Here is a 16798-nt window from a genome sequence, read left to right as displayed (position 1 = left end):
TTGCTTATTTAAAATAACTCAAGTTATTTAAATTATATTTGTAAAGCTTATTTTTCCATTCCACCTAAACTAAATGAACAAATATTAATTCAAAGAGTACTGTGATTAGTACTATGACTATATGCTAGGTTTAACTAGAGATCTGCCTTTAACCTCGGCAAATTGCTTTGTTCACGTTGAATATTTTATGATGAAAAGAATATATTTGCCTTTTAATTTTTGCATCTTCTGTCTCTCTACAATTTTACACATTATACCAAAACCATCTGGAAGGAGTGAGTGGGGTTCCTCTTTTTACAGACTTTCTCATTGGCATCCCCTCCACCCATCCTAGACTTACCCACTCCACCATTTTAAAGCCCTACATGAGGAACATCTTCTAAGTGGAAATTTATTGCACTTGTTTGCCCGTCTATCCCTTTCCTTGCATCTTAAACTCCTTCTCTTGAAGCATCTGTTGGAGTTGGAGGAACAGTTCCATTGCCTCATTTGGGGAGATTGAATTTTTAGAAATAAACAATCTCTAATAAATGTGATGACTAAGAAAGTTGGCCAAGTTGCATAACGGAGTTTTTAGCTCCAAAGGAGTATGGCCCAAAGTAATGTGATTTTCGCCTCACCAGTGAAAACTGATAAAGAGGCAATTCCAAAAGAGGAGTCCCCAAATTTTAAAGATCAATGACATGCCATTGGAGTAAATGAAGTGCCTCTCAAGATAATTACTTTAATGATAATTATTATATACATCAGTATGTTTGTTGTAAAACTCTGATGCAGCACAAGATATACCTCATATGTACACTGAATTCAAACAGACAGACAACTGCATAGCTTCCCCTCTTGCAAACGCTATGGGTTACAAACCTAAATATAGAGTGCAGAATAAGATTTCATTAGAAAAGAGTTCCATGGCCAAGAAAACAATAAGTACAGGACTGTATTAACTTTGAGACTTTTTACAACACAAGGATTCTAAGATTCGATATTTCAGAAGAGCTTCTGGCAGCCTGACTTATTTTTGAGCTGTGAATTTCCATTGAATCAGCTATATCCTTTCTCCTAATTTCTCTTATAAATGATGATAGTCATTTATAGGCTGGTATTAAGAATCTTGTCACTGAGAACCCTTTCCTTAGACTCATTAACATTGAGCTCTAGGCAATTGAATTAATTAGCTTGGAAAGTATCTTCAACCCCACTTCTCCAGGATGCAAATAACCAAAGAGCTCAAAGAATCGGATTTATTTTCTGCATACAGCTTTTCTAGGAGGAAGTGAAAACTGACAATATTATGACTATTGCTAATACTGCTACTACCAATAACCATAATAATGGCTACTATTTATTGATAAGTACTATTAAGCACTTTATATTTAAGTTTTTTCTTTATTCGATATGTAACATATTATCTGCCAGAATACAAAAGTTATAAAAGAAACAAAGCATCAACAAATTAAATGTGTGTGTGTGTGTGTGTGTGTGTGTGTGTTATGTATGTGTGTGTTTTCTTTCAGTTCCTTTCCTCAGTCCCTTGGTTCCTTTCCCCAGAGACCACCACAATTATTGGTTCATTAGGTATCCTTCCAGGATAACAAAACAAGTATGTATTAATATATTGTAAATCCCACATATATACACATAAATATATATGTGTGTATATAGTATATATGTATGTATGGATTTCTATACATATATATTTTTTCTGTGCTTCCCATGTGAATTGCAACGTTCTATTGATACTGTTCTACATCTTACATCTATCTTTTAATATCTCTTAGTCAGCTCTTTATATAAGCCTCTTTTTTTCAATGGTTACATGGTACATTATTTCTGGAAGTAAAATTTTTTTAAAAAATAAAACCTTAGATGGGATGGCATTTCTTATAGATTTTTTCCCCAATCTGTTACATTTACAGCATTCTATAATAATAACCGGTCTTCATTATGGACACTCATATGTCTTTGGAATCATTCAGGAAAAACTAAAATTATGTTTATGTTTAGTATAACTAGTGTATATAATTTAGTATGCTTATTATAATTTTTCTTTAAAGCATATTCTCAACACAACTGTTTTTACGGATCAAAGATCCCTGAATACTATTTATCTTACTATCCACCCATTGGCAAGATTCCTCAGATTCATTCATCGCACACATTATTCTTCACCACCACTAGGTGGTGCTCACACATTAACGTCTCTACCTGAGCATCTGCCTTTCACCAGGTCCTAGGTTAGTCCCCACACTGGACACGGCCAGATTTTAATGAAACTGCACCATATACCCTATGAAGTATGTTTCTAAGCCCGATAAACTTGACCCAGATCCCCAGAGCGAGGACGATAGTGGTAAGGTACTCTATTCAGAAAAGCAGACATCTACCCACAGTGGTAAGGAAATGACTAAGGCGGGTGGGGTAGAAGTGACTGGCCCGGGCTGTTCTTCCTGGTCATGCTTTCAATAGTAAGTTAATCTCCCACTCCAGGGACTGGCCCAGTGATGCTGAACGGTGAGGCCAGCACCCAGCTCACAAAGAGCTCTTCCATGACCTTCCAACTACCACAGCCTGGCTGGCATGCGCACTAGGGAAAGAAGGTCTAGGCAAAGGACCACTGTGGGAGCCTCCAGTAGGATGGCCCTGCTCTGCCCTGGTATGTGGTCTGGGGTAGAAGCTCAGCCTCTGCCAGGACAGGCGGCTTGCCACAGGAGGCAAAAATCCAGATTGCCCCAATCTGTGAACAAAGCTTCTCTCCCCATTTCCTGGAGTTCTTTCCATTACATTCAGTCTCTCAAGTAACTTCTGAGCCACTTCCTGAAAGAAACACAAGGACATACTAACTTCAAAAAAAGACAGACCTCCATATCTAGGTCAGGGTACAAACATGGGCCACGGTGTGTGTGCTATACTCCCAAATGCTACAGCAACACAGAAAAAGATGTGATCTGCATGGACCAGGGCAAGAAAGAAGTCTCATGGGAGGTGGCACTTAGAATGACAGAAGTGTAATGCTTGGAGCTGGAAAGGCCTTGGCAAACATCTGGGGGGAGGAGGCATCCCAAACAGTCCCTCAGAGTCCTAGGGCTTCGAGGAGTTACCTCAGGAGCCCCCTGGGAAGGCTGAGTTCTGCACAAGCCATGTTTGAAGAACCCTGACGCTTGTTTCTGGTTTTTGTTTGTTTGTTTGTTGTTTGTTTGCTTGCTTTTTAAGCTGGAACCACTGGTCTAATCCAAACTTCTCATTTTACAAATGAGAACACTTAGGATAGGAACCTTCCCTAAGTCACACACAGTAGGGAACATTTTGGATATGATGAAAAAGAGAGAAGAAGGAACAAGAAAGAACCAAATTTCTTCTGACCCACGGGCTAAAAAAGAATATTTTGGGGGGCACCCGGGTGGCTCAGTCGGTTAAGTGTCCGACTTTGGCTCAGGTCATGATCTCACGGTTTGTGAGTTCAAGCCCCACATCGGGTTCTGTGCTGACAGCTCAGAACCTGGAGCCTGCTTCAGATTCTGTGTCTCCTTCTCTCTGCCCCTCCCCAACTTGTGCTTTCTCTATGTCTCTCAAAAAATAAATAAACCTCAAAAAAAATTTAAAAAAAAAGAATATTTGTCAAGCCAGGTGAACCTAAAGGCAGTTTACAGTTGCCTCACAGGTTCAATTAAGATATACATTTTTTCTTAGCAGAGACACAGGCATGGAACCTCAGATGCAACATATATTTCATACTTACTAAACCCAAACACACAGCCATAGAACTTGAAAAGTAACAGAATACTCACGTCCACAGTCCAGATGCATTTTTTTTTTCTTTTTCATCTTTTTCACTTACTTTCTTAAAGCCATTTCCTACTCTTTGTCAAAATACAATGAAGAAAAAGGCAACATTCCTTCCTGGGAGCCTGATCCAAGCTTGATCAAGACCCTGAACCAGGCTTGGCAGTGAATACACTAGCAGACATTGGCAAAAAACAAACAAACAAACAAACAAACAAACAAAACAAAACAAAAAAACAACCTATCTCAGTTTGAATTTTTTTCCTCATTCTCACCAACTTCTGTTTCCCCTTAGTTTGGAAAATGTGAAATTATTTCCAGAGTAGGTTCAAGACTTTAAGTCAAGACATGAGTTTGGAAAACCAAGAATGAGCACAGAAAGATCAACTCTTTAAAAAGGGTGGGAAATCTATTATCTAGGTCGCAAGGAAAAGGACCCTGTTGCTTTTCTATTACCCTTGTGAAAAGAAAACAGAAAGTTCCTCCTAAGTTTCCTGCTATACTTAGGTGAAAGAAGCCCACCTCAAACCAACTTCAGCCAAAAAGAGACTTGATAAGCCCAGGCAATGGAAAGGTTCAGGGTTGGATCATGCTGAACCAGAGGCAGGTGTTCCAATAAGTTTATCAGGTATGTATTTCTCCCTCTCTTGTCTCCACTTCATTCTGGCTGATTTCATCATCACTCAGACTTTCCTGAAGGGAAGGCAAAATGTCAACAGTTGGAGGTATACAAATGTAAAGCCTTCCAGGAACAGAACACCTGTATCCCAATAGCTCCAGGGAGTTGCATCTCATTGGCTCTGGTGGTATCACGTGCCTCACTTTGGACATACTGGTTTGGTTCTGATGGGCCAGCCTGTGTCGCATGCCCACCCCCACAGTGGGATTTGAGAACTCACCAGAGGTCGTGTCCTGCTGGAACCGAGTCTTAAAGGGTAGAACCTAAACCAAGGGCCACTAGTAGGACAGGGGCAGTTCTCCAAAAGGGAAAGATAGGTTCTGCTGCTGGAAGAAGGGACTCCGAGCAAGCAAACACCACAGCTGGCCACTCCCACCACCTGCCCAGCTCTGCTGCTCCCTCTGCTGATTGGATAATACACACCTGATGCCTTTGGCAGTCAACAGAACCATTAGCTAAGCTACCCTGCCCATTCAACTATGCGATCATTAAACAAACGTTTTTTTTTTTTTTGTAGTAAGCGCTGAACTTGGACTGAGCTCATGTGGGGAGGCTTACTTCCAGGATCCACTGTGTCAGGAAGTACCACAGACTGACCAGATCCTCAGGGCCACATTTTGAGCCTTGACTGATTGTCAGCTACTTTTTCTTCCTTCCTATAGGTCCCGGTTCCCAGCTGTTTCGTTTTTCTTTCTGTTTCCTGGGAGTTTTTTCCTCTGCTAATTTTGGGCCTAGGACACATCTTTCCAGCTACCTTTGACACTCTTGAAGATGAGGAGCAAGATTTTCTTCTTCATTAGAACTAGAGATATACTGAGGACTGGGAACTATCAAAGATTCAGAAGTCTTGGGGCGCCTGGGTGGCTGTCAATTGAGCATCTGACTTTGGCTTGGGTCATGATCTCATGGCTCAGAGCCCCCTTTGGAGACCCCGTCTCCCTCTCTCTGCCCCTCCTCACTAGTGCTTTCTCTCTCCCAAAAATAAATAAACAAGCTAAGATTCAGAAGTCTTAGTCTTCTCACGCTCATTATTCCTGATCACCACCCTTTGCAGGTCCCTAAACTTAAGAAGTTCCAGAACCTTCATAACATTTCTGTCTCTTCTTACATGCATGAAAGTGGAACCCCCAGAATCTCTCTCCCACCCTGGATATTAGCAGTACCAGCTACCACTTACTGAGCACTTACTGTGGGCCGGGCACTATGGAAAATACTTCAGTATATTATGTCATGTAATCCTCACCTCTCCTCTGAGGGAGGATCCCATATTGTCCAATCTAATATTGTCCATCAAAGAGGACACTGGGGGCTGGAGAGATGAAGTCACCTGGCTGAATTCACATGACCAGTCAGTGACGGCAAGGGACTGAAACTAGGTATGCCTGACACTCAAACCATGCTCCTGCCCACTATGCACTGTCCTCCATGGATCTCTGCTTCAGAAAGCCCCTTTTCAGCATGGAAGCCTAAAGGCACAGAATGACAAGACCAGACAAGGGTATATTGGAAGACCACTTAGGAGCCCCCAGACTCAAGAACACCATTTGCACCTCCAGTGGTTACAGGGATGAGTGATTTCAATCCCGATGTCTGACAATGTACCCCTCCCCCACAGTCAACATACACAGAAGAGGTTATTATAATAAGGTTACTTTCCACCTGTTACTCCAGCTGATGCCTAGCCAAAATCACCTCTGTTTTATGTAATTGAGAGTTTCTCAACCTTATTGCATTCAAGTGCCCTTCTGATAAGTGCAAAATTCTTACTACCACTGTCCCAAAGTCTGGATTGGTCCCCAGTAGTCTCTTCCCTTCCATCTGTCTTTTGCTTTACCCCAATGTCACCATTGTCATCAGCCAAAGGATTTCACTGAACTTCACTTCCTGTAGTTTGAATTACAAGAGAAATCCCCTTTTCTATTTTCCATCTATAAAACTATTGTGTAAAATTGAATATGATTTTCACAATATGCCCAACTATACCTAAAATATTTAACAGCTCAGATGGCATGGGGCCCAACCAATCAGAACTGCTCCTGGTCCTTACAGCATGCTGATGACTACCACCAGAACATCTGTCCGTCCACCCAGCCAGGAGTCCTGCAGTACTACCTGAGGGCACCGCTCCCACCACCACAAATGGAAACAACTAAAACAGGTCCTAGTGTTTCTGTGAATATAGCCACAGACCTCCACCAAGTAAGGAAGAAAAAAAACTGGAGGTTGCATGATTCTCTTTCTCCTTTCTTTTACATAAAACTTCCTTCCTTAACAATTTCTTCTTGTACGAGGGAATGGAATTTTCCACCATGAGTAACAACAGCCAAGAGGGCTACTGTGTGTCAGAATGAGGACCTACACTCCATTGTGTTTCTATCAGGGGGCATCACCCTGCTACTCATCTCAAAATTCAACTATTAGGAAACTTAGTGGGTTTCTATATAGCATACACCCACTTAGTCCTCCCAAAGGAAGCTTGTGAAGTCATGAGGGGGTGTGCCATTTGGTTTCATAATCCACGAACATTGACCCAGTCCTGAGAGAAGCCAACACCCAAACCTGAGCACTTCTGCTCTTGTATGGATGAAACGAGGAGCTTGGTGACATGGCTGGGACCTTGGCCCCTCCTGTGAACATGCCGGCATTGAGCCTTCAGGTCATGTCAGAAGTGAGGAGCACTGCTCAGTCCAGAGCAGGGGCACCTAGGTGGCTCAGTGGTTGGGTGTCTGACTTCAGCTCAGGTCACGATCTCAGGGTTTGTGAATCTGAGCCCAGCGTCGGGCTCTGTGCTGACAGCTCAGAGCCTGGAGCCTGCTTCGGATTCTGTGTGTCCCTCTCTCTCTGCCCCTCCTCCGCTTGCACTCTGTGTGTGTGTCTCTCTCTCAAAAATAAACATTAAAAAAAAAAAAAAAAAAAGAGCAGAAGGGCTCCAAAGAGGTGGGGCCAGAGTCAGAAGGAAGGTTAAAAACTTTCATGGATACAATGTGGCTGCTGAAAGGATTTATTATTAAGTCCATGTGAAGAACCCTTTGTTGATTCCCAGAAATAACTAGAAGGTCTTCACAAGGACCACTTCTCCACTGGTAGATTCAGAGAAAAAGAAATAAATAAAAACACTAAAACAGATGCTGTATTTTTGTTCACAAAAAATAAGGTATATTTAATGCCATCAAACTGTATGGAGAATCTGTGGGTAAGCGTTCCCGGGAATGTAAAGGCGAGCTCCCTTCCTCGAGATCCAACTACAGGCATGTTAGAGGAAGGTAGTCAAGGTACTTCTGGGATTCTGAGGAAGCAGGAACCTGAACAATCAGCTCTTGAGATCTCTTTAGGATGACGTCAAATCTCCAATTTCTGGGCTTTTGAAAAAGCCCCAAAGTTCCCCAATATTAACAATTCCTGGGTTTAATCTCTCTCAGTCGTCTGACTGCAAGCTCCCGACTCCCCTCCCACTGTGGGTGCAAAACCCCAGCTCCCTTTCAGTTCTGGGAAAGAACACACTCATGTGACCAAGAAATAAAATAACCCAAAAACTCCAACTGTAGGAAAATGGTTACGTGTGTTAGGGTTCATTCATTAAATGGAACTAAGTAGCCTTTACAAAGCTGAGTTGGAGGGACAGAAGTATAGTCTTCCTGACCCAAGCAAGGGCAGAACAGTGAGCTTACTCACAGTCCTATGCTACTGTTTAAGAAAAAAATACATAAACAACTATCTCCAGAAATGTAGTTGCACTTAGAGAGAGGCACTTGAGGCTTGGGGTCAGGAGTAGGAGGAAGCATGTCTTTTTAAATGATTTTTGGTAGCAATGAACGAGAGTTAACTTTGAAACATTTCTAATGAGGAAGAAGGGGAAGCAGCTGCCCACACAAAAGCATTAGGGAACAAGTTGCAACTTCACTGAAGATGTCCTGGAAGAGGCAGAGGAGGGCTCTCCATATCTACACCCTGCAGAAAACTGTAGAGATTTCTGGTCCCACAGTCCCTCTTTGAACACCTGCTATCAGGAGCTCCTCTGCCAGCCTTTCCCAATCACACCGTTAGCTCTGCGGGCTCTGTTCATGCATCCTCCTTTCTCTGCACATCAAACGTCAATTCTACCCCCTCTTTTAAAGCCACAGATGGAAACTTCCTCCCTCAATGACCTACCAGTAAACCAATAAATCTCTGTGCACGGTGGGAATCATCCCACTACCTTAGGGCATAAGAATTGCCACGTCGCTTAGTTTCTCTAATGAAAATGAAATCTGGATGTGCCCCATCCCTCCTTTGGGATCATCAAAGAACTCTAGAGTTCTAAAGTTTCTAGGATCCAGGAACATTGGGCAGGAGCCCTGAGGGCACCATGGTAGCCATCCCCATCTCCCTGCACATTGTCCCAGGCCCTCGGCTCCGTCTGTAGCATCCTCAAATGGGCTCAACACCTCCAGGCCACCTTCCTGCACTTCACACTGGTGTATCACAGCTGAGGATGCTGGATGGTGAGAGGCACACAGGTTCCCAATTCTCAAGACCTGCCACCCTCCCCCTGCCATCAGAGCCAGGCCCCTCCCTTCTTCCCTTCAAAGCCCACTTCCCATCCCCTCCTTTTTCCAGCTTCTAATGTTTCAAAACTAGTACTTCCATCATAAAACCCAATAGAGCATACGCTGACCCCTTCCCAATCCAGGACAAGATAATCCGGAACTCAGAACACAAAGGCCTGATTGTCCTGCCTATAAGGGGGGAAAGGAAGTTAACTGCACCACAGAAAATCTCTCCACGGTGGTTATTAACCCAGTACGCTGGATGAATGTACTCAATCTTTGCTTGATAAAAAGAGGGAAATACTTTCGATAAATAAATAGGGATACTTTCACAAGGAGGTAAGGGCACTTCTTAGCTAGGGTAGCTGAGACCCATTTTCCTGAATTTAGTGCCAATTTACTATTGACTTAAGGGAGAAATTTCCACTGTAAAAAAAGCACCTCACAGGGGAGGTAAGCTTCCCAACGTCTGGCAAGTGAGCCTGAACGCAAAGAGGATTTCCTGCCTCCTGGAAGGGACATATCTCTGAGTCTTCCTCTGAGGAAGGAAGGTCTTGAGTGGGAGCATAAACCCAAGCAGTTCTGATTCAACTAGTCCGGGGTGGGACCCAGGCAGGTATATTTTTAAAGCTCCTCAGGTGCATCTTATGTGCAGACAGACCCATATAAGCCTAAAGCTGTTAATTTCACCAGTGCCATAGATTGGTTTCCTAATCCCAATCTCTATATCCCCCCAGCATATCCTCAAGTAAACATTCTGTGCATGTTCTCCAAGAATTCATGCTCTACACAGTCTCCAGAGCAACACATTTAGATGCCAATGTCCCCTTTTTAGTGTTAGGGCCCTTTTTCCTCCTGTGTCTCCCTTTCAGTACCAGGTGTTGGAAGTGGAGGTCCCAGTCACCCTCATTAGGACTTTAGAGGAAAGCTGAGACCCTTCTGCTTCGGTAGCTAGATAGGACGTGGCAGAGCAGGGCAGTGATGAAATGGCAGAGCAGGGTTGCAGAAAGCTGTGCACTGGGGATCCAGGATCTCGACAACTGAGATGCACACCCTCATCTCCCCAGCTGGCCAGGCCCAGACTTCCCTTCTGTGCTGCACTCCCCACATCCACAGAGACAGATAAGCATGCCAGCTCTCTCCCCTTCCTTCACCAGTTCCGCCAGCTGTGAGTTCTACACCAACTCCCCTGCTGTTGACACGATGTGACTATTTACTCATGAGGCAATGAAGACCTTAGGAAGGGTTTGAAGTCAATCAGGCTTGTGGAGGATGGAGACATCACTCAAGTTGTCCCTCTCTGTTCTACTATAAATGGACAAGGCTTGTCCCTCCCCTAACCTTCCCTAATGACAATGCTCTGCACCAATATTTCTAATCTATGTGCTCTAACAAGCACATTCCCCAGACTTTCAGAAGGGATTCAGAAGACTTCTATGTAGCCCTTTCCAGTTCCCAGCTCTCCGTGTGCCTGAGGGGTCCCAGAAATCCAGTTAGAGTAAGGTGATGCTCACCCTGAGCACAAGAAAGGCCTTGAAGGCTGGGTCTCCAAGCCATTTCATCAGTGCTATTTTTTGAGACCCTTGAGACCAGCCACTCATGCAACATCGTAGTTTGAGCCAAGACTCAGATGTTCCCTCTTGCGGGATGACTTTTTCATTTTCACAAAATACCCTCAGTTTCTGAGCATGTGCTATTTCTATCACACACAAACTGGCCTTTGTTGGCACCTGTCCCTACACTACAGGACCACAGGACAGCCTCATGTTCTGGCTCCAGCACTGCAAAGCCATGGGTGACAATCTGCCTTCTCCAAAAATAGTTCGATTTTTTAGTAATTGAGAGTCCAAAAGAGAATTCTTAAAATTCCATATTCTGAAAACTGTACAGAAATTACTCTTCCACAGTCCTGATAAGGGTGCAGTTGGTTTCTCTTCCTTTCCCCACTGCCCTCTAGCTGCTGAGGGATTCTGACTGTTTGATCCAGACTTTGTCATTTAGCCTCTTCGCAGCTTTCTGGTAGCCTCATAACTGAGGAAGTGAGGGATTTTGGCCTGGGGCATTCCCTGTCCCTTTTATGACCCTCTATTCGTCAGTTCCCACCACAGTCGTGATTAATAAATGTGGGATGTGTCCCCTCATGTCTGTATTATCACCTTTCAGTTCTCCAAGTTCCCAAGAGGGTTTCAAGAGTGATCACACAGTTTTCATTTTTGGTCTTTGTTCTTCCTTATTTTTCTTACATCAGTAAGACATGAAACAAGTTTCAAATAATACAGACATCTACAGAGCAAGGCTGAGGACCTGCGCCATCCTTCCCCTGACCTTCCCCCTCAGAGGCTACTCTACCCACCATTTGCAATGCATCCTACGACCCTCCTTTCTAGGCATTGACATCATACGTAGTGGATGGATCCATGCACCGATATCATTTATTTCTTATATTTTATATACAGATATTATTTTGCATCTTGTAATACTTGATTATGTTTTTCACTCAGAAATCTTTCATGTTAGGATACATAGATATATCTCATTCATATATATGTGTATATATCACACACAAACATATAATACTCCCATAGCCTACACTTTTATATTTGTACAGAAGACACTGTCTTATATATATGATTCTGCCATTGGGTTTTCAGACTCCAGAAAACTCAGCACATACGTAGCTCCCTCTTCATTGTTAACAGCTGCACCCTCTTCCAGCCTATGGATGTGCCAAAATTGACCAGAAGCCCAATGAAGAACGTTCTTATTACAAATAGACTTGCCGTGTATCTTCAGTCAAGCCTCATGTTCTGCGGAGGAAGTCTGAACCCTGCAGGCTGTTGTGTGGGGCAGGATGCAGAGCAGAAGGGGATGACAGGAGGGCCCGCAGGCAAGGAAGGGCCAAGGGGCAGCTGTTTCCTCTTGATTCATCTCCTACCATTCCGGTGATTTTGCTCAATCTTTACTGTCAGCTCAGATCTTTATTTGCCAGTTTTAGCTCCTTTTAGGTTTACCCCAAGCGCCCTGGACGAGTCCTTCCCAATGGCACTCCATACACTTGTGCCCAGCAGTGGCCTCTGCATGGGCGCAGCAGCTGTCCTCCCATTACAGGGGTTCCGGCCCTGTGACTCACTGCCTTTGGGGCTTGTCCCTCAGGGCTCAGGAATGTTTTTCACAACCGGTTAAACCTGAATGTAGCTTCTACAGCTACAGAAGGCAGGTGCTGTACATCTGATAATCCAAAAACATTAATTTAAGATTTTGACGTATTGGTGACTAATTGATCTAGGAGGTTTGCTTTCCTCTAGTACTGCCTCCTTGGTCAAACAGACCTCAGACCTCAGTTCGTTGTAGGGTCATTTTAGCCAAAGAAAAGTGGGTTTCCCAAGAATGGCATGAAACTGCTTTTTTGTTGTTGTTGTTGTTGTTGTTGTTGTTGTTTTTAAATTTTGTTTTGTTTCAGCTACTCATACTTAGTCATGCTTTCAAGTATCGACCAGGTGTCCAGGAGCCAGAATTCCCTGTCACTGAGCATAAACTTCTTTTTTATTTAAATATGATTCTTAATCTCTGCTAACCACAACCAGTTTTTCATCTTCATTTTGCCATTAATTCCTCCCATTCTGCTCCTTCGTGATCTACTGGCTTCACCTGGCTCCTCGACAGCCTGGAGGCCATGGTTCGCTGTTGCAGCCAAGTGTCAGAGTCGAGAGTCCCTGTCTCTTGGGCTCTCACTGTGGTCCCCTGACTTGCCCATTCTTGGCCCCAGAAGCACCCCTCAAGTCGGTCCCTGTCACCCCAGCACTCTCCCTGGAGATGCGCCCCTTCTTCTTGCCAAGGTTAACTCCACTGCCTGCCCTCTGTCCCTGATCCTCAGTTCTGGTCTGTGACCTTGCTCCATCAACCACCCTCTCTTTCACTCATATTTTCCTCCTTCAACTGGTTCCTTCCTCTGCAAAAACAGACAAACAAATGTACTTAATGCTCCCTCATACTAAACACTTTTTCTCAACCCTGCTATTTCCTTAAACTATTGCCCTATTGTCACTTCTCTTTCTGCCAAAGGTCTTGAAAGGTTACTTTGCACTGCCTTTCTTCACTTCCTTACTGCCAATCACTACTTTAAATAAGTAAAAAATTAAACATAAGAACAATACCTTCAGGGGCACCTGGGTGGCTCAGTTGGTTGAGCGTCGGACTTCGGCTCAGGTCATGATCTCGCAGTCTGTGAGTTCGAGCCCCGCATCGGGCTCTGTGCTGGCCGCTCAGAGCCTGGAGCCTGCTTTCGATTCTGTGTCTCCCTCTCTCTCTGCCCCTCCCCTGCTCATGCTCTGTCTCTCTGTCAAAAATAAATAAACATTAAAAATTTTTTTTTTAATAAAAAAAAAAGAACAATACCTTCATACAGTAAAGATTCAATGAAGAAGGTATGGAATGGAAAATAAACAGCCTTTGCCCGGGAGGGAGATGAATAAGCAGAGCATAGAGGATTCTCTGGGCAATGAAACTTCTCTGCATGGTAGACATAAGCGATTATACACCTGTTAAACCACATTCAATGGGTTGAATGTGCAGTACCAAGAGAGAGGCCTAATGTGAACTATGGGCTTTAGGTGATCATAATGTGTTTATGTAGGTTCATCAATTGTAAGAAATGTATTCATCACTCTGGTGGGGGATGTTGATAATGGGGAGGTTATGCATGTGGAAGGGCAGGGAGCATATAAGAAATTTCTGTATCTTCTACCCATTTTTTTTCTGTGGAATTAAAACTGCTCTAAAAAATAAAATATATTTTTAAAAAACATACACTTGAAACTTATATAATGTTACATGTCAATTATCCCTAAAAAATAAACAAACAAACCTGAGGAGGTGTCATAAATAAAGTAGGGTTCATGGTTACCGTGGAGGCAAAAGGCAGAGAAAACAGGCCTTTTTTCCCTTATGGAGGACACAAGGAAACAGCATGAATTCACATACCCACATATACACACTCCACGTGTATGTGTACACACACACATACTGCCCCATCTCTTCCCCGCTGTATGCGCTGAGGATCTTTAGGCTGAATGTTGACCAAACCCTAGGTTAATCCCATGTGAGCAGCTTAGCAGAAGACTTACCCTGACCTGAAAATGATGCTGGAGTCATCTTGGAGACATATTGATGCTGTCCAGTCCCACTCTGGTATGTGGGGTGGGGTGCCTAGACCTCTGTGTTAGTTCTCCATTTCAGTGCAAAAATTCCCCCAAATTTATCCACCTAAAACAACAAACATTTTTTCTTTTATTTCATATAGTTTTTGAGAAGCCAGAAACACTGGGTGGCTCAGAGTCTGTCATGAGATTGCAGTTAAGATGTTGGCTGAGATTTAAGTCATCTGAAGGCTTGACTGGGGCTGGAGGATCTACTTTCAAGATGGCCTCCTCAGTGGTTATTGACTAGAGACCTTGGCTTTACTAGAGACTTATGACCTACTCTCAGAAGTCACATACCTCATCTCCACAACATTCTGTTGGTTCATAAATGTCAACCCTATTCAATGCAAGAGGGAGCCACACAGGACACCCATTCCAGGACCCCAGTATCACTGAGGGCCAGCTTGATAATGGGGAGGTTATACATGTGGAAGGGCAGGGAGTATATAAGAAATTTCTGTATCTTATACCCGTTTTTTTTTCCTGTTCTAAAAAATAAAATCTGTTATTAAAACTGTTCTAAAAAATAAAATCCCTCCCTCAGCTTTACAACTGTACTTCTGTATGGTTCCTAGTGTTCCACCAGTCCTTGCTGATTCTTGGGTGGCATCCTTGCTCTCTCTAGTGGACCTCAAACTGCCAACTCAACAGTCATCACTTGAGACTTTAAATAGTCTTCACACCTCCCTAAGTCTGCTTTCCTACCCGCAAGTGGCAGATACCTACCATAGGGGGATACTCATTGGTTAAATTGTTTTGATAACCTACCTTGGGAAAGGCATAAATGACAGATATGAAACTGCTAAAAACAGTTAGGCCTGGAAGGCATTGCACTCAATCAAAGAAGTAGATAAAACAATCTGTGGAACAAGAGAGACAGCCATGTTTTCTTTCAGTGTTTGACTAAGCAAGATAGTTCCTACTGGTGACTCACTGCTTTTAAGAAGTTTGCCCTGAGAGTTGGTCATGAATACTGTTTGTTGCCTCCCTGACATGCCTTTTCTCCTTCCTTCTTCTAGAGAACTCCAGCTTTCCTAGGGAATCTACTCCTCCTCAACATAGCCCATTCCCTCAGGAGAAGCTAAAACCATCTCCACTCCAGGTGTGGACCAGATCTTCTCCAAAAGTAGAGTTATCCCATTCCTTTTCATAATCTTCAAGTCAGGAGTGATCCTGTGAAGAATTTGGACCAGTAGCACAAGGTGAGGTTTACTGTGGGAACACTTCAGAAGTGACCCTCACTAGCTTCCTCGGAACATTTTTGTTCAGAGATGAGGCATCCCACCATCAGGCTGAGGGCGAACCCATCACATGGATAAGGGCAGCGAAATGGAGAATGGATCAGGGAAAAGCAGACCCCTGCTCTTGGTGGTGAAAGGGGATAGTAGACAATAAAATCAGAGTGCCACATGTGGTACAGAATAAGGTTGACTGACTATCCAACAACCTTACAACCAACTGTGCTGTCTCGTCTTGCTGGCCAAGAGAACTCAGCTATCAAGCACACAGCAATGTGCTTAGGCAAGAGAGACCCTGACTTTGGGGTGGGCATTTGAACCAGTCCCAGCTCAGGAGATATAAGGGAAGTCTGCTGGGGGAAAAGCATGAAAGGAGGAATGCCCTGCCTGTGCCACCCTCTGCCTTCCACCTTCGAACACAGCTGTGTAAAGATGGGTGCTTGCACCTGCTACAGCATGTTCACATGATTCTCTGAAATATCAATCTATGTGCTTTTTCTCAAACTACCCTAGAATTCCTTAGAGGAAATCCAAGTCACAGCCTGAGGGGAGTCCTCAACCTTCCATCCCCTTCCAGCCACATCCATCCCAAAGGAAATAGGCATAATGCTCTATGAGATATCCTACCTTGGTACCAAGGGCTGGGAAAGAAAGAAACCTAATATCACTTCCTTATTGGTTCCCCTAATAAAGAGATTCCTAATAAAAAGCTTGGTGTGGTTTGACATGATTAGGTTGAAGAGATCAGAGGAATAGGGCTTATTCCTTCCCATGAAGCCAATAGCCAGAGTAAGATTACCTGTGGTAAAACACCTGCAAAGGTCAAAGAACCAGTTTTGAACTTAAATGATAATAATAAACCTCAGTGGGACAAGGGGACTCTTCAGTCACCAGTATTAATAGATGATACACTATTAATACTATACAGAGACTGGGCCTGGATCTTAGAAAAAGTGGCAACAAGGGAGACTTTCCAAATATAATATGGTGGAGCCTGTTGGAAAGCAGCCTAGTCTTCTGACCTTGGTTGAACTTCAAGTCCTCCAAGTTGGGGACCATCTCCTTATTCCTCTAGTCATTTGGGATCCAAAAGTATCCAAAGTATCTGCCTTTAAAAGTTGCTGTGAAGATTAGAGATGATGTATGTACAGCCCCTAATGCTGAGCCTGGCACACAGTAGGTACAAAGTAAGTGGTAGCTATCTGTGCTACTGAGTTCAGCACTGAGCAGCCCTGCATAGAGGTGGAAGGTGAAGAAACAATCCAACCAAAGGGACTACAGTTAGAATCAAAGTCAGTGGTCCTTTGTGGTCAAATCTAGAGAGTCCAGAGAGAGAACACCAAACAGGATCAGACTAGACTCTGATAAGGGACACAG

The sequence above is a fragment of the Lynx canadensis genome, chromosome A1 (genome assembly GCF_007474595.2).
Source record: "Lynx canadensis isolate LIC74 chromosome A1, mLynCan4.pri.v2, whole genome shotgun sequence".
Lineage (NCBI taxonomy): Eukaryota > Metazoa > Chordata > Mammalia > Carnivora > Felidae > Lynx > Lynx canadensis.
This window is presented reverse-complemented; position numbering follows the sequence as displayed.